Here is a 21391-nt window from a genome sequence, read left to right as displayed (position 1 = left end):
ACAGAAGTTCCAAAAGAATAAAGCCATTTCAAATGTCATATAATGTCTATATACAGTGTTGTAATGATGTGCAAATAGTTAAAGTACAAAAGGGAAAATAAACATAAATATAGGTTGAATTTACAATAGTGTTTGTTCTTCACTGGTTGCCCTTTTCTTGTGGCAACAGGTCCCAAATCTTGCTGCTGTGATGGAACACTGTGGTACTTCACCCAGTAGATATGGGAGATTATCAAAATGGGGTTTGTGTGCTCATAGCCTGTCTTCTCTTAAGAGCCAGGTCTACCTTTGCTGGCCTTTCTCAATAGCAAGGCTATGCTCACTGAGTCTGTACATAGTCAAAGCTTTCCTTATGTTTGGGTCAGTCACAGTGGTCATGTATTCTGACGTTTTATGTTGCTTCCTTTTAGGTGGTTATAGAATTTAACGTCTCCTTTATGGATTATGATAATTAGCAGGTATCGGCCTAATTCTGCGCTGTTTGCATTATTTGGTGTTTTACCTTGTACACTGAGGATATCTTTGCAGAATTCTGCATGCAGTCTCAATTTGGTGTTTGTCCCATTTTGTGAATTCTTGGTTGGTGAGTGGACCCCAGACCTCACAACCATAAAGGGTAATGGGTTCAAAAACTGATTCTCTCTCTCTCCTTCACTCTTTCCTTTTCTGTCTCTCTCTCGCTCTCTCCTCCCCCCTCTCTCTGCTCTAGTCTGTGTGGCGTCTGGCCACCTTGTGTCACCCCTCTCTCTGCTCTAGTCTGTGTGGCGTCTGGCCACCTTGTGTCACCCCTCTCTCTGCTCTAGTCTGTGTGGCGTCTGGCCACCTTGTGTCACCACTCTCTCTGCTCTAGGCTGTGTGGTGTCTGGCCACCTTGTGTCACCCCTCTCTCTGCTCTAGGCTGTGTGGCGTCTGGCCACCTTGTGTCACCCCTCTCTCTGCTCTAGTCTGTGTGGGGTCTGGCCACCTTGTGTCACCCCTCTCTCTGCTCTAGTCTGTGTGGTGTCTGGCCACCTTGTGTCACCCCTCTCTCTGCTCTAGGCTGTGTGGCGTCTGGCCACCTTGTGTCACCCCTCTCTCTGCTCTAGTCTGTGTGGGGTCTGGCCACCTTGTGTCACCCCTCTCTCTGCTCTAGTCTGTGTGGTGTCTGGCCACCTTGTGTCACCCCTCTCTCTGCTCTAGTCTGTGTGGTGTCTGGCCACCTTGTCACCCCTCTCTCTGTTCTAGTCTGTGTGGTGTCTGGCCACCTTGTGTCACCCCTCTCTCTGCTTTAGTCTGTGTGGCGTCTGGCCACCTTGTCACCCCTCTCTCTGCTCTAGGCTGTGTGGCGTCTGGCCACCTTGTCACCCCTCTCTCTGCTGTAGTCTGTGTGGTGTCTGGCCACCTTGTGTCACCCCTCTCTCTGCTCTAGTCTGTGTGGTGTCTGGCCACCTTGTGTCACTGCGTTGTAATGTGTGTTTGTTTGGTCAAGGACGTCCCACAGCAGACTGATAACAAACAGAACATTGTCTGAAGTAGCAGAGCCATTGCCTGTCTGCCTGCCTGTCTGTCTGCCTGCTTGACTCCGCCCAGCATAGTCATCCCATCCATAAGATACAAGGTCCATCCTCCACTAGGATAGCTATGCAGGACACAACATAATGTAGTCTTGATTTACAAATCAAATGTAATGGTTACAACAGTGTTTCAGTATGAGTCAAACAGACAGCCCCCAGCTGTACAGACACAGGACAAGAACAGCCTTACTCACAGGACACAGAGGTCACGGCATTGCTGTTTCGAACTCATGCTCACACACTTTCACTCATGTGCTACACACACACACACACACACACACTGTTTTGTGACAGTCAGTCTCGTATGGGTGAGCAGCAGAGCAGGCCTCTGAAACGGTTTGTCGTGTCAAAGCAAACCCACATACTAATTGGAAAAATCCTCCTCCTCCTAAGGCTTGAAAGAAGTTTAAAACTGGGTCCAGCTCTTCAAATAACTTATGTGGCCTGTAGGGGCTGGACTATAACCCATGATCTCTGACCCCTGACCTGAGCACTAAACAGGAGATACCACCCCAAAGTGGGTTGTTGGGAACAGGAGGGATGTTTTTAAAAGGGGATTTAATAGTTAGAATTACAAAAACCTTATTGTCCGTTCAATATGTCAAATTCTTGATGTGAATCATAGTGGAGGGGTTGAGATTTAGTGGATAAGCTCAGTGGATCATGATCCAGATAGGTCTGTTCTGATTACAGCATCCTGCATCTGGAAAACCCAGAAGTGACAGCTAACTTTATTGAAGGGGATCAAATGGTCAAATCTGGATGAAAAGTGAAAATGCTCTCTGCTATTGTAAACCAATATTGTGCCAATATTGAACTGAGAACTTAAACCCTCTTCCTTTTTAACCTTAAAAAGCATATGCACACTATCACTTCACTATTTCATAACCTTTCACATCTATATATCTGTACACTACCACGTTGATGCTCAGTATATCAGCACTGTACCGTTCCTTCCCCTTAAGACTTGGTGTGGAGGTCTAGGAACCGGTAAGAGTATGCAAGGTTCTTGACTGGATGCTGTGTGCTTGCTGTGCTGTGTGTTCCTGCCGTGCGGACAGTTGTGGGTCTCTCCTCCTCGTAGACTCCGGTCTCTGCTGACCTTTCAGTGTTCATTCCCCTCCACTGGTCTGATGAGGGTGGAGAGGCAGAGCGCTGGCTGGGCAGGCAGAGAGCTGACAACGTGATAAGCCTGTCTATACATAATACATGAAGGGATCAGTTGGTTACTGCAGGCTTGGAGGAGGAGGGGTGGCGTTATCAGCTAGTGACTGGCCTTTCCATAAGCCATGTGCAAGTTTATTCATATTGTTTTTGAGGTATGTGTGGGGGGGGGGTCTTACCGCAGTAATCACTGATGGGGGGGTCTTACCACAGTAGTCACTGATGGGGGGGGGGGGGGTCTAACCACTAATCACTGATGGGGGGGTCTTACCACAGTAATCACTGATGGGGGGGTCTTACCACAGTAATCACTGATGGGGGGTGGTCTTACCACAGTAATCACTGATGGGGAGGTCTTACCACAGTAATCACTGATGGGGGGGTCTTACCACAGTAATCACTGATGGGGAGGTCTTACCACAGTAATCACTGATGGGGGGTGGTCTTACCACAGTAATCACTGATGGGGGGTGGTCTTACCACAGTAATCACTGATGGTCTCATCTGTGGCCTTGGCCATCCGGCCACGAGGGTCTGCTCTGCCTTTGTTGATGGACTGAATACCTGCTTGGCCTCTCAGAGCTGTGGTATACTGCTGTTGACGATGATGTTGTTTTTGCTTTTTTTTCTCCCCAGTTTCATAGTATCCAATTGTTAGTAGTTACTATCTTGTCTCATCGCTACAACTCCCGTACGGGCTCGGGAGAGACGAAGGTTGAAAGTCATGCGTCCTCCGATACACAACCCAATCAAGCCGCACTGCTTCTTAACACAGGGCCATCCAACCCGGAAGCCAGCCGCACCAATGTGTCGGAGGAAACACCGTGCACCGCACTGCGCCCGGCCCGCCACGGGAGTCACTGGTGCGCGATGAGACAAGGATATCCCTACCGACCAAACCCTCCCTAACCGGACAACGCTAGGCCAATTGTGCGTCGCCACCCGGGAGGCCCTGCTTTTGCTTTTTTTGATTCAATTAGTGAGATTAACCAACATTTGTTTAGTTTTTTAGTTTTTTTTCTTTTTCAATCTAATTGACAGATGTCGGTTCAATTATTTAAATTAGATATAAAAAATAATAATAATTTATCACAGCCCAATGCACCGTTTCTCTAGAGACACATCAGATCAAGCCCGAACTGTGCGATGTAGTATGGGGTTGTAGTTTCTAACAGGACAATATTCTACATAGTTTAGCGCAGAAAATGTGGTAATTAACTACAATGACAATAATCAATTGCGCACCTACTTGTCATTTCTGTGGGCACGGAGACAGCGAGGAGAGAAGACCTTGCGATCGAGAGGCATAGAAAGCAGTTGCTTCGTGAGGTATCTATACCTTAAATTACATGACCTATGTGATTAATAGTTGGTATTCATAAAAGTATGTATTATTTACTTTGAAGAACTACTAAAATAGTGATGTTGGCAGCAGCTCTATAGAGATGAGATGAGGACTTTGAATTATAAAAGTCCTAAAACAAATGTAATATTTGATTAAAGTAATGTGAATGATGGTTAATAAGTGAAGAGCAGTAATGGACAGTCACTACCATCATGGGACTTTAATTTAATGTTTTATTCTGTTACAGCATTCAACCCACACAATGCATAGTGCATTTAATGTCGTTTTTTAAAATCAAAAACAAAACCTGTAATTATTTTTTAAATAATCTAACCAAAACCGAACCCACCTCAAACAGCACTAATCGCTCAGCACTACAATGAAATCAGCCAGGAAACCTCTCCCTTGTTTTTCAATATGTGATATAAATCGGCAGATTTTCTACATTTGATTTTGTGGTATTAATATCATGTTGCAAGAGTTCCTAATGATTTCAGCTTCAGTATTTGTATTTTATTGGGTTCACTACAGCTCCACCTCTCTCTTTCTAAACATAATGACTGATATTCATGTTTCCAGTTCTACAGTCATTCATCTGGCCAATACCCCCGTCTGATAATAGTTTGTCTACAGTATTAAAGCCAGGCATTCCTTCCTATGAGAAATGTTTTGCTGCAACAGATTGAGATGTCATAAACACCATGATGGTTAAATCATATTGTTTTGCCCCTGTCACAACCACACTGCTGTGAATGATGGGTAGCCATTTCTCTTCACTTCCTGGATTCCCAAACTGGGCCTCCCAATTGGGCCCCTCTGCCACTAGACATTAGCCTGGCTGTCTGATGTAATTGTTTTCATCTGGGGTTGAAATATCCCTAACCCCTCCAGGACCCTCCCAGGCTGTTCCACCTGTCAGTCCTCTGAGAGATTAAGTATGATCAGGTAACGATCATTCTTGCAGTCCCATCTTCTGACATGGAGAACAAAGGTTTGTGGACACAGCATGACTTTCTTTTAACAAACTATGTTTCCAGGTCTCTATGGCACCCGATATATCATGAGTGTCTATGGCTACGGCTGTAGTGTAGAAGCAGCTGACTGGTCTCTATGGCACCTGATATATCATGAGTGTGTATGGCTACGGCTGTAGTGTAGAAGCAGCTGACTGGTCTCTATGGCACCTGATATATCATGAGTGTGTATGGCTACGGCTGTAGTGTAGAAGCAGCTGACTGGTTTCTATGGCACCTGATATATCATGAGTGTGTATGGCTACGGCTGTAGTGTAGAAGCAGCTGACTGGTCTCTATGATGAGCATGGCTGCGCCACATAGACACACTGTTCTTTCTACTTTGACTGTCTTGACTGTCCCTGTGGGGAAGTGTTGTTACAGTAACATGTACCCTATAAATACTATAGACAACACATTGACAATGCAAAATTCATAGCAGTAACATATAGTATATACCGATGAAAGAAAACCAGCCTGCTGGCCTTGCTGGGTGGATAGGAACATTAATCCCAGCTGTTTAGGAGGGATTTCACACCAAATGATTGTCTTGTTGTATTTTTCCTGCCAGGGGTTGCCCTATACCTGCACCCAGAGGGGAGTCGTTTCAGATCCAGGTACGGGGTGTGACTTGGGAATAAAATTATTTTGTAATTGGTGCCACAAACAATGTACAACTGCACTACAGGTTTAACATGTCAAAAAATATTGTTTTGATGTTATCCAAAAAGCATGAACTTTCCTCTTCCTTTCTAGTGCCTCTTTCAGACACTCACTATGGCTCTACATCTCCCTGCTTCAAGCACCTTCTCTTGTGTAACAAACTTGCCATGCTGAATTAGTCTGAATATAACCTGGCAGGAACAAGGTTATCCTGTTTGCATGGCTAGAGTGGCTAACTTCAAAGAGCTGAGTGGGTGTGGGAGCGCATTCACAGTAATAATATCTATTTCAGAAACACTGAGAACGTTGAATGATGTCGTGTTGTATAATAGATGGAGTTTTTGAGGACTTGAGAGAGAGGGAGAGGGAGAGGGAGAGAGAGAGAGAGCAACAAACACCTTACGGACCAGAGAGAGAGGGCATCCATGCATGGAGTGTAGAGTAGATAGAACTGCAGCAGGGCTCTGACCATGAGACTGGGAGGAGAGATGATGGTGGAGCTGGAGAAAGGCCAGGGCTCACTGTGAATAGGAGGAAGGAGAGGGAAAGGAGAAGACATCCCATTTTTATGCTCACAATCACAAATGTGATTTAATCTTATGGTTTGTTGACAGGAAGTGTAATGTAGTCTGCTAAAATGTACTGAATTACTATTTTGGAACATTAGTTCCAATGTCTTTAAGGTTCTCTGCAGTATTCAGCTGTTTTTATAAAGTGAACAACATGCTATTTCAGCAGTATGATTATCATACCGTGTGCTGCCAACATCTGGCCTCTCCCAACACTGGTAACCTGAGCTGTGTTTATGCTGGAAGAACAACTCTGAGAGGCCAGGTCAGGATAGACAGCACTACAGACCCACAGAACCAAGGCCACCAGGACTGCTGCTGTGCTGCTCAGCATCATATGGAAGACATTATGGTTCAGGCTGCTTCACTAATTCTGCCATTAGCTACTAAGTATTGATTAACTGAGAACCACAGCCTTGTTATTTTTCATGCTACTTCTTAATCTGTTAGAGAGAGGGCGGGAGGGAGAGAATGAGGGTGACAGAGGGAGAGAGAGACAGAAATAAATAAAGAGAGAACTTTATAGTGTGTCAGCCTCAGTTTGGAGCTACACATCAGCCTAAGGAGGGTTGTTTTGTCCTCCTGGGTTCATCTGTTGTTAAAGTAGTGTTTGGCCCTGTGTAACAATCTCCTTTGGCTACATCAGGAGAGCTGTGTTAGGAGTGTCTATTGATTTTTCTCTGTTAGTCTCACCTGTTTATAGATGTTTCGTTCCACACTCTGCCTGGAACTGATGGCTTCTCCACCTTGTGAAGGGGAACATACCTTTTCATGATTGTTTAAAGGTGGTGGGCATTGCCAACGATGATGATGTTTTGAGCTTCTCCGTGACCTTGAGTTGAATGGAGACCTATTTGTGACCTCGTTCTCCTCTTAGAGGTTCAGTAGAACCTCATTCCTCCATTGAGACATTCCTTTCGTCCCTCCTCCTTCTCCCTCACACCAGCTCCCTGTGCTGGTTGTGGCTGCAGCTGAGGTCCAACACACATCTATTTACCCTACTGACTGACTGACTGACTAAAATGACTGAATTATTTAAACCTGTGGAACTCCACTGAGATCCTCTCCATCTCATCTCAGAAGTAGGTGAAAAAGCACAGGTCCTGACTGCTTCATATCTGATGTACTACCACCGACTCAATGTGTCAAACACAAGGGACAGCAGCAGGAACGTATTCACCATGGTGTTAATATATTTGTAGAAGTTTGGCATTGTCAGTTTTATCTCAGCTAGGCCTGTATGCTCAGTTCTTTTATATTGTATTGACATTCTAATTGTGGATTCTGAAATAGCCTTACAATTTGGACTGTTCCAAACCTAGCCTTACAGGTGGACTTTTAACTAGGAGTTCTACATGTTTAACCTCTACTAAAACCCCTGAAGACCAAACATCAAATCTTACCCACAAATGGAGACTAGCTTCTCTCAGGTTTCTATTCAATGTCCTTCCTGAGCCCCTCCATGTCCCCTGCCTGGTATGTGAGTAACCATATACATGTACCGTATGTATACATAATGAAGTGCTGAACACAGTATGGGCTCCACTTTAACAGTGCGTGACTGAACACTCACCCTCATCCACTGCTGGCTGGTTGCCTGTGGATTGTCCTCCTGGGGGTGGGGTTACTGGGTTGCTCAAAGTATGGAGCCTTTTACAGGTCAGCGGTGTGTGATTGAAACAGTGTGTGTGTGACGCATGTATGTATTGTGTGTCTGCGCAGGGGTGCGGGGCTCTGCGGGGATGCATCAGTCACTCACAGACCTGCTGCTACTACACCGGTGCACCCAGGGGGCAGTGGAATGTGGGTCCACCAACTAACCCCTGTCTAGGGCAAGTGCCACCTCCCCCTTTAACTCTGTAGCCAGCACCACCTCCCCCTTTACCTCTGTAGCCAGCACCACCTCCCCCTCTGTAGCCAACAACACCTCCCCCTCTGTAGCCAGCACCACCTCCCCCTTTACCTTTTACCTCTGTAGCCAGCACCACCTCCCCCTCTGTAGCCAGCACCACTTCCCCCTTTACCTTTTACCTCTGTAGCCAGCACCACCTCCCCCTTTACCTTTTACCTCTGTAGCCAGCACCACCTCCCCCTTTACCTTTTACCTCTGTAGCCAGCACCACCTCCCCCTCTGTAGCCAGCACCACCTCTCCCTCTGTAGCCAGCACCACCTCTCCCTCTGTAGCCAGCACCACCTCCCCCTCTGTAGCCAGCACCATCTCCCCCTCTGTAGCCAGCACCATCTCCCCCTCTGTAGCCAGCACCACCTCCCCCTCTGTAGCCAGCACCACCTCCCCCTCTGTAGCCAGCACCACCTGCCCCTTTGCCTCTGTAGCCAGCACCACCTGCCCCTTTACCTCTGTAGCCAGCACTACATCCCTCTTTACCTCTGTAGCCAGCACCACCTCCCCCTCTGTAGCCAGCACCACCTCCCCCTCTGTAGCCAGCACCACCTCCCCCTCTGTAGCCAGCACCACCTCCCCCTCTGTAGCCAGCACCACCTCCCTCTTTAAATCTGTAGCCAGCACCACCTCCCCCTTTACCTCTGCAGCCAGCACCAACTCCCCCTTTACCTCTGTAGCCAGCACATGGAGAGTCCACATCATCCCTCAGCCACACTGCCTTTCCTGGAGATTAGAGAACAGCCATCACTGGCACATTCTATAAATTAAAGATGGTGCCATGTTTATTATGCTGTTCAGCCATCTCTCTGCTGGGTAAGGGAGAACCAGCTACGCTACAGTAGTGCTGTATATGCAGGATTCTTGTCAGCCAGGCACAGAGATAGTTAGCAAGGTACTGTTCCTCGTTACTGCTTCTCGCTCGGGTCTTGCATCACTCTGACTGTCTCTCCCCCTTTGGCCCTCGTGGCATTTTGCTGCAGAAGCACCATATTGAGCTTAGAGAGCCCTGTACGTACAGTACTGCCAATATCTTCTCCATGACAACGGCATGGTTGAAGGTGAGCCCCCTAGGGGGTGATCGGTCAGGATTGTGAACCTACACAGGACGCAACCCCCGACACCCCTCCATATGCCTAACTCCATTCCTTCCATCACTCTCTTCCCTCACCTCCCTCAATCTGCACGCATCAAGGTGTCTGGTAACATGACCGAATACAACCAGTGCAGCTATTCCCTCCGCAAGGCTATCAAACAAGTTAAGCGTCAGTACAGAGACAAAGTAGAATCTCAATTCAACGGCTCAGACACAAGAGGCATGTGGCAGGGTCTACAGTCAATCACGGACTACAGGAAGAAATCCAGCCCAGTCACGGACCAGGATGTCCTGCTCCCAGGCAGACTAAATAACTTTTTTGCCCGCTTTGAGGACAATACAGTGCCACTGACACGGCCTGCAACGAAAACATGCGGCCTCTCCTTCACTGCAGCCGAGGTGAGTAAGACATTTAAACGTGTTAACCCTCGCAAGGCTGCAGGCCCAGACGGCAGCCCCAGCCGCGCCCTCAGAGCATGCACAGACCAGCTGGCCGGTGTGTTTACGGACATATTCAATCAATCCCTATACCAGTCTGCTGTTCCCACAAGCTTCAAGAGGGCCACCATTGTTCCTGTTCCCAAGAAAGCTAAGGTAACTGAGCTAAACGACTACCGCCCCGTAGCACTCACTTCCGTCATCATGAAGTGCTTTGAGAGACTAGTCAAGGACCATATCACCTCCACCCTACCTGACACCCTAGACCCACTCCAATTTGCTTACCGCCCAAATAGGTCCACAGACGATGCAATCTCAACCACACTGCACACTGCCCTAACCCATCTGGACAAGAGAAATACCTATGTGAGAATGGCGCAGCAGCGCAGCAGCGCAGCAGCGCCTCTTCAACCTCAGGAGGCTGAAGAAATTCAGCTTGTCACCAAAAGCACTCACAAACTTCTACAGATGCACAATCGAGAGCATCTGGACAAGAGAAATACCTATGTGAGAATGGCGCAGCAGCGCAGCAGCGCAGCAGCGCCTCTTCAACCTCAGGAGGCTGAAGAAATTCAGCTTGTCACCAAAAGCACTCACAAACTTCTACAGATGCACAATCGAGAGCATCCTGGCGGGCTGTATCACCGCCTGGTACGGCAACTGCTCCGCCCTCAACCGTAAGGCTCTCCAGAGGGTACTGAGGTCTGCACAACGCATCACCGGGGGCAAACTACCTGCCCTCCAGGACACCTACACCACCCGATGTCACAGGAAGGCCATAAAGATCATCAAGGACATCAACCACCCGAGCCACTGCCTGTTCACCCCGCTATCATCCAGAAGGCGAGGTCAGTACAGGTGCATCAAAGCTGGGACCGAGAGACTGAAAAACAGCTTCTATCTCAAGGCCATCAGACTGTTAAACAGCCACCACTAACATTGAGTGGCTGCTGCCAACACACTGACACTGACTCAACTCCAGCCACTTTAATAATGGGAATTGATGGGAAATGATGTAAATATATCACTAGCCACTTTAAACAATGCTACCTTATATAATGTTACTTACCCTACATTATTCATCTCATATGCATACGTATATACTGTACTCTATATCATCGACTGTATCCTTATGTAATACATGTATCACTAGCCACTTTAACTATGCCACTGTTTACATACTCATCTCATATGTATATACTGTACTCGATACCATCTACTGTATCTTGCCTATGCTGCTCTGTACCATCACTCATTCATATATCCTTATGTACATATTCTTTATCCCCTTACATTGTGTACAAGACAGTAGTTTTGGAATTGTTAGTTAGATTACTTGTTGGTTATTACTGCATTGTCGGAACTAGAAGCACAAGCATTTCGCTACACTCGCATTAACATCTGCTAACCATGTGTATGTGACAAATAAAATTTGATTTGATTTGATTCACAGTGAATACTCTATGCTAATGATAGCCCCTTGTCTCCTTTTGTTCTCAGAGTCTGTAGTGATGATAGTGTTTAATCTGAGTTCTGTCCCCGAACCACTCGCATGAACCAGGAGCCTCTCACCCTGGGCTCCCCGCACATGAAAGACCTGAGACACATATGGTCACACACACATACACAAGCATGTACACACACAATACAGTAAGGTCCATAATTATTGGCACCCTTGATCTCTTTGGCCACACACACCAGTGGTTCGGCGTTGAAAAACAGAATCATATGCAGAAAAGTACTTCATAGCTACGGTAAAATATGGTGGCGGATCTTTGGTGTTATGGGGCTATTTTGTTTCCACTGGACCTGGGGCCCGTTAAGGTCAACAGCATCATGAACTTTACCAAATACCTGGACATTTTAGCCAAAAACCTGGTTGCCTCTGACAGGAGGCTTGACACCTGGCCACAAGTGGATCAACCTGAAACACTAATCAAAATCCACAAAGAAACGGTAAATTGACCACAAAATCAACATTATGCCATAGCCATCTGTCTCCAGACTTAAAACACATTTAAAACCTGAATTATAGACCCAGTTCAGTTTAAAGTTTTCTCACATGCACAAGTACAGTGAAATGCCTTTCTTGCAAACTCCAAACCCAACAATGCAGTAATCAATAACAATGTAGTACTAAAATAAGGTAGAACAAGAACACACAGTAAGCATACTATATACAGGGTCAGTTCCAGTACCATGTTTACAATGTGCAGGAATACTGGATCGATAGTAGAAATGTGTAGGGATAAGGTGACTCTGCATCTGGATATATGATAAACAGAGTAGCAGCAGTGTATATGATGATTGTATGTGAGTGAGTGTGTGTAGAGTCAGTATAAATGTATGTGTGTGATAAAACTATGTGTGTGTGAGCAAATGATGGATTGAATGTATGTATGTGTGTTGGAGTGTCATTGTGTGTGGTGTGTAGGGCCCTGTGAGTGTGAATGGAGACAAATAGGAATAAAATGTAAAGGTCAACTCAGATTGTCTGTGTAGTCCATAAGAACAGAGGAAGGCTATCAAGGATCTGGAAAGATGCTGTACAGATGAATGGTCTAAGATCCCTCCCAATGGGTTCTCCAGTCTCAAAAAGCCTCAGTGTTGTTATCATCACAGGGAAAGGGTGCTGGAGTATTGAAAACAGGGGTGTCAATAATTTTGACCCTTATCTTTTTTGTATTTTCTATTAGTATAAAATAATATTTTCAAATGTTATGATCATACAATACAGCTCAGTATTTGTGTTATTTATTTTATACAGTCTTTTTTGCTCATCTTTATCAAGTGTGCCAATAATTCTAGACCTGACTGTATATGCCTTACCCTCTCCCCTCTTCACAACCCCCATCTCTCATTCCATTGTGATTCTGAGCATCACAGCGGTCTCTACCACCCCCTCCTATGTACAGGAAAGGAGGAGGGAAGATGGGGGATGGGGTAATTTAGCAGTGATATTTCTAGAGGTGGTCGGCCATGGTGGTGGTGTATTAAAGCTGATCAAATTATCCACTCAGGATATGGCTTATGGCTATCTGTATCGGCCAGCTGTCACAACGACCAATCACACGCCTCTGCCACAGCCCCCTAGCTCCACCGTCATCACACACACACACACACACACACACACAATGACCCATAGATTAATCCACTGTAGTTTGTCATTTTTTATGAGGAATCTTAATAACCCCAAAGCATCGCCACTTTCATTAGATTTCATCATGTGTTATGATCCTGTGTTCTCATATAACATTTATTTCATTATCTGGTTAAAGAGAATGTCCTGCTGTGTCTGTGATGGATGCACTAACTAACATATCATTCTCTAGGATGGTTTGGGCTGTACTTTTTACCCACACAGGCGTGTACACTACGCATGCACGGTTGTAGTAAAAGTGTATGTCGGTTCATGTTACCAGGTGGTATCAGTTCAAGGTCCTCATCATGAACATAAAGGAACCGCCACCATTGAGACATGCTGTTTGTTAACAATAGACCATATCCGTCATGATATCCCAGTCATGCACTGGCGTCCTGTAGCCGTCCATCCAAGTATCACCAGCTCAAAACCTCTCTGAGGAAAACACATTTCCATAACAAAACCTCTATGAGGAAAACACATTTCCATAACAAAACCTCTCTATGAGGAAAACACATTTCCATAACAAAACCTCTCTGAGGAAAACACATTTCCATAACAAAACCTCTGAGGAAAACACATTTCCATAACAAAACCTCTCTATGAGGAAAACACATTTCCATAACAAAACCTCTCTGAGGAAAACACATTTCCATAACAAAACCTCTATGAGGAAAACACATTTCCATAACAAAACCTCTCTATGAGGAAAACACATTTCCATAACAAAACCTCTCTGAGGAAAACACATTTCCATAACAAAACCTCTCTGAGGAAAACACATTTCCATAACAAAACATCTCTGAGGAAAACACATTTCCATAACAAAACCTCTCTGAGGAAAACACATTTCCATAACAAAACCTCTCTATGAGGAAAACATATTTCCATAACAAAACCTCTCTGAGGAAAACATATTTCCATAACAAAACCTCTCTATGAGGAAAATACATTTCCATAACAAAACCTCTCTGAGGAAAACACATTTCCATAACAAAACCTCTGAGGAAAACACATTTCCATAACAAAACCTCTCTATGAGGAAAACATATTTCCATAACAAAACCTCTGTGAGGAAAACACATTTCCATAACAAAACCTCTGAGGAAAACACATTTCCATAACAAAACCTCTATGAGGAAAACACATTTCCATAACAAAACCTCTGTGAGGAAAACACATTTCCATAACAAAACCTCTGAGGAAAACACATTTCCATAACAAAACCTCTCTGAGGAAAACACATTTCCATAACAAAACCTCTCTGAGGAAAACACATTTCCATAACAAAACCTCTCTGAGGAAAACACATTTCCATAACAAAACCTCTCTCTGAGGAAAACACATTTCCATAGCAAAACCTCTCTATGAGGAAAACACATTTCCATAACAAAACCTCTCTCTGAGGAAAACACATTTCCATAACAAAACCTCTCTATGAGGAAAACACATTTCCATAACAAAACCTCTCTCTGAGGAAAACACATTTCCATAACAAAACCTCTCTCTGAGGAAAACACATTTCCATAACAAAACCTCTCTGAGGAAAACACATTTCCATAACAAAACCTCTCTGAGGAAAACACATTTCCATAACAAAACCTCTCTGAGGAAAACACATTTCCATAACAAAACCTCTCTGAGGAAAACACATTTCCATAACAAAACCTCTCTATGAGGAAAACACATTTCCATAACAAAACCTCTCTGAGGAAAACACATTTCCATAACAAAACCTCTCTACTAGTTTGGCTACACTCTAGAATGATATTCTTCATATTGGAATCCAAGCTGTACTTGCCAATGGAATGAATGGGTGATTACCTGCTAATGCACAAAACAACCCTAGTGGCTAATTAGCAACTGGCTCACACAGACTCCCTCCCATACAGTAGGCTTTTCCTATTTGAAGCCAGGGTTCTTTAAGGCTACTTCAAATACGTTTGGGAATAGAGCTGTGAAAGTCAAGTGCACCGTGATGTATCCCAGGCAGGTAGGCTGGTGGGCTGTCCTAGATTGACTGTGTAGTGGGGATGAAACCAGTCCAGGTTTGCGTCCCAAATGGCACCTTATTCCCAACACAGTACACTACTTTTGACCAGAGCCCTTTGGGTCCTTGTCAAAAGTAGTGCACTACATGGAGAATAGGGTGCCATTTGTGATGCAGACCAGGAACCACTTCAGTCCTGTCTCTCGTATGGAGCTGCTATATAATGGAGCAGTCTTTATAGAGGGCTGTGGCTGTGAGCCTAACTAACTGTACCACCTAGGTCATCTATAATTAAGACACAGGCCTGACGATGATGTCAGAACTAAGTCAGGCTCTTAGCCATGGTCATGTTCTCCCTCTTTCTTTCCCAGTCAAGCTCTACACATTCCAAGACCTGACAACATTATTGTGTGTGTGTGTGTTGCTGCCAAAGCAAGGGTCTCAGAATATATCCCACATTCTGCAGTATTGCCTAACATTATTGTACAGTCCTTTCCTATTATTATGCTACCTTTACAGTGCCTTCGGAAAGTATTCACACTCCTTAAATTACAGCCTTATTCTAAAATTGATTGATGAGGGGAAAAAACCATTTCATCTACACACAATATCCCCATAATGACAAATCAAAAACAGGTTTTTAGAAATGTTTGCTAATTTTATTAACAATTTTTTTTACAAATCTATCACATTTACATAAGTATTCAGACCCTTTAATCAGTTCTTTGTTGAAGCACCTTTGGCAGCGATGACAGCATCGAGTCTTCTTAGGTTTGACGCTATAAGCTTGGCACACATGTATTTGGGGAGTTTCTCCCATTCTTCTCTGCAGATCCTCTCAAGCTCATGTTAGATGGGGAGTGTCGCTGCACAGCTATTTTCAGGTCTCTCCAGAGATGTTCGATCGGGTTCAAGTCCAGGCTCTGGCTGGGCCACTCAAGGACATTCAGAAACTTGTCCCGATGCCACTTCTGAGTTGTCTTGGCTGTGTGCTTAGGTTCATTGTCCTGTTGGAAGGTGAACCTTCGCCCCAGTCTGAGGTCCTGAGTACTCTGGAGCAGGTCTTCAAGGATCTCTCTGTACATCCCCACAGCCTAATGCTGCCACCACACTTCACCATAGGGATGGTCCCAGGTTTCCTCCAGACGTGACACTTGGCATTCAGGCCAAAGAGTTCAATCTTGGTTTCATCAGACCAGAGAATCTTGTTTCTCATGGTCTGAGAGTCGTTAGATGCCTTTTGGCAAACTCCAAGTGTGCTGTCATGTGCCTTTTACTGAGGAGTGGACTCCGTCTGGCCACTCTACCATAAAGGCCTGATTGGTGGAGTGCTGCAGAGATGGTTGTCCTTCTGGATGGTTCTCCCATCTCCACAGAGGAACTATGGAGCTTCAATGAAGTTGTAGAAACATCTCAAGGATGATCAATGGAAACAGGATGCACCTAAGCTCAATTTCAAGTCTTATAACAAAGGTTCTGAATACTTATGTAAATAAGGCATTTCCGTTTTTGATTTGTCATTCTGGTGTATTGTGTATAGATTGCTGAGGAAAATGTTTAATTTCATCCATTTTAGAATAAAGCTGTAACATAATGTAGAAAGAGTCAAGGGGTCTGAATACTTTCCGAAGGCACTGTATTTCATTTATGGAAAACGGCTTTCAGAGTGTGGCTGGTATATAGGAAAACATGTTGTGGTCTGAGTGTTGAGCTGTGTGAATACTACTCTGGGTGAGCATGCCTTGTGTAGTTATGTTATTAACACTATAAATAAGGCAAGAAGAAATGCCGTGAGGGGGGTATTTGTAGTTGACTGGATTTCGGAGAGTTGGAGTGTTTGTGTGTGCGGTTGAGCGAATTAATTTTTATATGGGCCAGGTGCATGTGTGTGATGTCATTGTGATGTGGAGTGTAGTGATGGACTCTATCTGAACTGTCCATCTTCAAGAGAGAGCATTGCTGCAACATTGATGAAGCGCTCTGCTTTCCTCTCAACCCTTGTGCCCTGTACTAGAGCTGTCTGGTGGAAGGCAACACTGTCAAACACAGACAGATTGACAAACCATCTGACAGGCCCGCAAATGTGTTATATTATCCTGTTGTATGTAGCCTAAACCCCAGACCTTAAAACAGGAAAAACTAGAAAGAAAGAGAGGAGGAAAATGCTCTATATTTAAAAAAAAAAAAAGATTTGTATTTGTTTAATGAATTCAAAGAGTATAGGCCTAATCTCCGATCTCAGCTCTGAATCATGACATCCCATTGAAGACTCAATGAGAGAATGAGAACAAAGAGAGAACAAATGAGAACAAAGAGAGACAACAAATCAAATCAAATCAAATGTATTTATATAGCCCTTCGTACATCAGCTGATATCTCAAAGTGCTGAACAGAAACCCAGCCAACCCAGACAGGTGGACCACATCAGTGAATCAACCCACTCAGGTGACACACACCCTCCAGGGACGGTATGAGAGAGCCCCAGTAAGCCAGTGACTCAGCCCCTGTAATAGGGTTAGAGGCAGAGAATCCTAGTGGAAAGAGGGGAACCGGCCAGGCAGAGACAGCAAGGGCGGTTCGTTGCTCCAGAGCCTTTCCGTTCACCTTCCCACTCCTGGGCCAGACTACACTCAATCATATGACCCACTGAAGAGATGAGTCTTCAGTAAGGACTTGAAGGTTGAGACCGAGTTTGCGTCTCTGACATGGGTAGGCAGACCGTTCCATAAAAATGGAGCTCTATAGGAGAAAGCCCTGCCTCCAGCTGTTTGCTTAGAAATTCTAGGGGCAATTAGGAGGCCTGCGTCTTGTGACCGTAGCGTACGTGTAGGTATGTACGGCAGGACCATATCAGAGAGATAGGTAGGAGCAAGCCCATGTAATGCTTTGTAGGTTAGCAGTAAAACCTTGAAATCAGCCCTTGCTTTGACAGGAAGCCAGTGTAGGGATGCTAGCACTGGAGTAATATGATCACATTTTTTGGTTCTAGTCAGGATTCTAGCAGCCGTATTTAGCACTAACTGAAGTTTATTTAGTGCTTTATCCAGGTAGCCGGAAAGTAGAGCATTGCAGTAGTCTAACCTAGAAGTGACAAAAGCATGGATTCATTTTTCTGCATCATTTTTGGACAGAAAGTTTCTGATTTTTGCAATGTTCCGTAGATGGAAAAAAGCGGTCCTTGAAATGGTCTTGATATGTTCTTCAAAAGAGAGATCAGGGTCAAGAGTAACGCCGAGGTCCTTCAGTTTTATTTGAGACGACTGTACAACCATTAAGATGAATTGTCAGATTCAACAGAAGATCTCTTTGTTTCTTGGGACCTAGAACAAGCATCTCTCTTTTGTCCAAGTTTAAAAGTAGAACGTTTGCAACCATCCACTTCCTTATGTCTGAAACACATGCTTCTAGCGAGGGCAATTATGGGGCTTCACCATGTTTCATTGAAATGTACAGCTGTGTGTCATCCGCATAGCAGTGAAAGTTAACATTATGTTTTCGAATGACATCCCCAAGAGGTAAAACATATAGTGAAAACAATAGTGGTCCTAAAACGGAACCTTGAGGAACACCGAAATTTACAGTTGATTTGTCAGAGGACAAACCATTCACAGAGACAAACTGATATCTTTCCGACAGATAAGATCTAAACCAGGCCAGAACTTGTCCGTGTAGACCAATTTGGGTTTCCAATCTCTCCAAAAGAATGTGGTGATCGATGGTATCAAAAGCAGCACTAAGGTCTAGGAGCACGAGGACAGATGCAGAGCCTCGGTCGGATGCCATTAAAAGGTAATTTACCACCTTCACAAGTGCAGTCTCAGTGCTATGATGGGGTCTAAAACCAGACTGAATAATTTCGTATACATTGTTTGTCTTCAGGAAGGCAGTGAGTTGCTGTGCATCAGCCTTTTCTAAAATGTTTGAGAGGAATGGAAGATTCGATATAGGCCGATTTTATTTTTTTTATATTTTCTTGGTCAAGGTTTGGCTTTTTCAAGAGAGGCTTTATTACTGCCACTTTTAGTGAGTTTGGTACACATCCGGTGGATAGAGAGCCGTTTATTATGTTCAACATAGGAGGGCCAAGCACAGGAAGCAGCTCTTTCAGTAGTTTAGTTGGAATAGGGTCCAGTATGCAGCTTGAAGGTTTAGAGGCCATGGTTATTTTTATCATTGTGTCAAGAGATATAGTACTAAAACACTTGAGCGTCTCTCTTGATCCTAGGTCCTGGCAGAGTTGTGCAGACTCAGGACAACTGAGCTTTGAAGGAATACGCAGATTTAAAGAAGAGTCCGTAATTTGCTTTCTAATAATCATGATCCAACAACAGTGTTTAACTACTAACTAGACATCATCCAAAAAAGATGGGAAGGCGAGGTGCTGATGCGTTGCCTTTTGTTGTTGTTGTCACGATGATCAGGCTATAAGGTGGAAAGAGTAGACAGTTGGCAGTTGAAAGAGAAGCTGTGGAACACTAAAAGCCAGTTGACTCCAATGTTCCTCCCAGTATGATTCCCAGTATAGATGGGGTCTAATGGGAGCGGATTGTTCCAGTTGACTCCAATGTGCCTCCCAGTATAGATGGGGTCTAATGGGAGCGGATTGTTCCAGTTGACTCCAATGTGCCTCCCAGTATGATTCCCAGTATAGATAGGGTCTAATGGGAGCGGATTGTTCCAGTTGACTCCAATGTGCCTCCCAGTATGATTCCCAGTATAGATAGGGCCTAATGGGAGCGGATTGTTCCAGTTGACTCCAATGTGCCTCCCAGTATGATTCCCAGTATAGATAGGGTCTAATGGGAGCGGATTGTTCCAGTTGACTCCAATGTGCCTCCCAGTATGATTCCCAGTATAGATGGGGTCTAATGGGAGCGGATTGTTCCAGTTGACTCCAATGTGCCTCCCAGTATGATTCCCAGTATAGATGGGGTCTAATGGGAGCGGATTGTTCCAGTTGACTCCAATGTGCCTCCCAGTATGATTCCCAGTATAGATAGGGTCTAATGGGAGCGGATTGTTCCAGTTGACTCCAATGTGCCTCCCAGTATGATTCCCTGTATAAATAGGGTCTAATGGGAGCGGATTGTTCCAGTTGACTCCAATGTGCCTCCCAGTATGATTCCCAGTATAGATGGGGTCTAATGGGAGCGGATTGTTCCAGTTGACTGAAGTGGAGACTTCCTGCTAGAACTGGCCCATTGCCATTAATTCACAGTAGGCAGAAGTGGTTAGTTGCAACAATGTTGGATTCAGGTCATACCCATTTGTTATTTATCTTTGTGCCTATACATTCTGAATATGGTAAATGATTCGGTGACTTGTTCTAACTGAATATACAGTGAAACCCTAGCTAGCGATGTCGCTGAGGAGTTGTTTCTCTGCTACTTGCAGTGCTGTGCCATAGTTGTCTGCCCCTAAAAATGAGTGACTCAGACTCCATTTGTCATTAAAAACAAAAGCAGTTTCCCAGATGTGACACACAATACTGTGTACATGTCTCATGCTTTACAATCCTGAGTTAAAAAAATACCCTGCATGGCTGAGTTCTTACCACTATGGTCAAACCCCTGATTGAAAGCAGCAGACAGTGACTGACAACCACATTCACCCTTAGCACAGATAGACCTAACACACACTCACAGTTAAGGGTGCTGTCTCATATCTCGTCTTTTTTTATTTGACCAGGTAAGTTGACTGAGAACATATTCTCATTTACATCAGTGACCTGGGGAATCATTACAGGGGAGAGGAGGGGGACGAATGAGCCAATTGGAAGCTGGGGATGATTAGGTGGCCATGATGGTATGAGGGCCAGATTGGGAATGTAGCCAGGACACCAGAGAACACATGTTCTCTCAACAACACTTATTATTATTATTATTATTACTCTTATTTTTTTTATTTAACTTTTTGACCTTTATTTAACTAGGCAAGTCAGTTAAGAACACATTCTTATTTTCAATGACAGCCTAGGAACAGTGCCTTATTCAGGGGCAGAGCGACAGATTTTCACCTTGTCAGCTCGGGGATTTGATCTTGCAACCTTTCAGTTACTAGTCCAACGCTCTAACCACTAGGCTACCTGACACCCCATGATAAGTATCATGACATCTTTAGTGACCACAGAGAGTCAGGACACCGTTTAATGTCCCATTCGGATGACTGCACCCTACACAGGGCAATGTCTCCTATCATTGCCCTGGCGCATTGGAAATGTTTTTAGACCAGAGGAAAGGGTGCCTTCTACTGGCCCTCCATCACCACTTCCAACAACATCTGGTCTCCCATCCAGGGACCAACCAGGACCAACCCTGCTTAGTTTCAGAAGCAAGCCAGCAGTGGGATGCAGGGTGGTATGCTGCTGCAGTGTTATTATCATCATTACCAGATTTTTACCCTTGTAGCATGGCTAGAATAAGGGTGACTAAATCAATGGAGGCCAGAGAAAAAAAAGAGGTCAAAATCAGGAAAATTGCATAGGGTCAGCTAGGCTGGATTCTGTGCAAGAATTAAA

At 44.7% G+C, this 21391-nt stretch overlaps 1 protein-coding gene across 6 annotated transcripts in view; it reads left to right on the top strand.

The window, feature by feature from the left end:
- Positions 1–21391, top strand: part of LOC110533635 (active breakpoint cluster region-related protein) — a 248837-nt gene that overhangs the window by 202528 nt on the left and 24918 nt on the right. Inside the window, exon 17 of one of the 6 annotated variants that reach the window (XR_005053617.1) lies at positions 5647–5692. The exons of the other annotated variants lie outside the window; for them this stretch is intronic. The gene's annotated coding sequence lies outside the window, so the exon portion shown is untranslated. The remainder of the gene's footprint in view (positions 1–5646; positions 5693–21391) is intronic. 6 annotated transcript variants of the gene reach the window in all.

Source organism: Oncorhynchus mykiss, chromosome 10 (assembly GCF_013265735.2).
Source record: "Oncorhynchus mykiss isolate Arlee chromosome 10, USDA_OmykA_1.1, whole genome shotgun sequence".
In the NCBI taxonomy this organism is placed as follows: domain Eukaryota; kingdom Metazoa; phylum Chordata; class Actinopteri; order Salmoniformes; family Salmonidae; genus Oncorhynchus; species Oncorhynchus mykiss.
This window is presented reverse-complemented; position numbering and strand designations above follow the sequence as displayed.